The sequence below is a fragment of the Sorex araneus genome, chromosome 3, assembly GCF_027595985.1.
Source record: "Sorex araneus isolate mSorAra2 chromosome 3, mSorAra2.pri, whole genome shotgun sequence".
NCBI classification, from domain to species: Eukaryota; Metazoa; Chordata; class Mammalia; order Eulipotyphla; family Soricidae; genus Sorex; species Sorex araneus.
This window is the reverse complement of record NC_073304.1, coordinates 107,505,840-107,507,418: the sequence shown is the minus strand read 5'-3', so window position 1 is coordinate 107,507,418 and position 1,579 is coordinate 107,505,840. Positions and strand designations below refer to the sequence as shown.

At 35.8% G+C, this 1,579-nt stretch overlaps 1 pseudogene; it reads left to right on the top strand.

Moving 5' to 3' along the window:
* The first annotated feature begins 1,006 nt into the window (after positions 1 to 1,006).
* Positions 1,007 to 1,104, top strand: LOC129404103 (small nucleolar RNA U13; annotated as a pseudogene).
* The last annotated feature ends 475 nt before the right edge of the window (positions 1,105 to 1,579 follow it).

Genomic DNA, 1,579 nt, shown 5'->3' with positions numbered 1-1,579 from the left:
GTTACTGGTGCCCACTCAAAAAAAATGATGAGTAAGGGACAATAGTGATACAGTGATGTGTATATATATATATATATATATGCATATATATACATATATACACACACAAATCAATGATATTGGATATAAAAAAGAATAAAATTATGCTATTATCACACTGTGGATTGACTTGGAGTTTAACATATTTAGAGTAGAAGGACAATAGACTCTCGGTAGCTTCTCAGGTTCTCTAAGAGGGAGAAATACCGAGAGTTTATTGCCCAATTGGGAGATCCTGGCAAGCTCCCCGTGGCATATTCATATCCAAAATACAGTAACAGATATACATATCTCTCAGAGAGCACGGCAAGCTACGGAGAGTATCCCACCCGCAAGGAAGAGCCTGGCAAGCTACCCGTGACATATTTAATATGCCAAAAACAGTAACAATAGGTCTCATTCCCCTGACCCTGTAAGAGCCTCCAATTGCTGGGAAAGACAATTAAAAAGAGGCTACTAAAATCTCAGGGCTGAGGGTAATAGAGATGTGACTGGTAACCGCTCAAGCAAACCGATGAACAACAGGATGACAGTGACACAGTGATACAGAGTAGAAGGACAGATACAGCACACTATCTATCCTGTGTAGTATATAAAAAATAGTGAATAAAAATAGACACATGGAGCAAATTATGAGAAATTTTCTAAAGAACTAAGTTTACCAAGAATAGGGGTAAGGTGCAGGCAGGGGGTACTCAGATAATAGTGAGAATAATGAAACTGGTGGAGAATAAGTTGTGGAACATTGTATATATGAATATCTATTACTAACAGTATTGTGAATTTACAATGCCTAAAATTATCATAAGTCTGTAGTTAAGCAAGTTAAATTTGATAAACTATCCACTAAAGTTTTAGACTTTCAACACTTCCTTGAATATTTTTATTTAAACCTCATAAAGTTGAATTCAAATAGCTAGTAAAATTCTATAGCATTGTTGCTCAAATTAAAAAAAAAAAAAGAAGGAACCTCTTTATAAGCATGATGATTGGGTGTTCACATGTTTGTGGGACAGGTGCTTCCTTTAAATCTTGCCATGCACTTGGCACATTGTACAAATGATGTGTAAGTAGAAATGTGAGCGAAGAAATATAACTTAATATGCTCAAAAATGGAAATTTGTTTGGGATAGTTATGTGGAATACGAATGATTCTAGATAGTTTTTAACTGAAAAAAATGTTAGTTTTGAACATTAAAACTAACTTCTTTTTTTCCCTGGGGGCCACACCCAGCAGTGCTCAGTTCTTCCTCTTGACTCTGTGCTCATGACCCTCTGGCAATCTCAGTGTGTGTGTGTGTGTGTGTGTGTGTGTGTGTGTGTGTGTGTGTAGGGGACATTTGGGACTTTGGGGATCAGCTGCATGCAATGCAAGTGCCTTACCACTATGTCTCTCCAGTCCCCTTAAAACTAAATGTTCTACTTTCCTATCTGTTGTTAGTTTTTATTAAGGAATAAATTAATTTAGTTACTATTTTTTAAAAATCCATAATTTGAGCTCCTAGTGAGAATCAAATAAACTGAATTTGAATCATTTAGA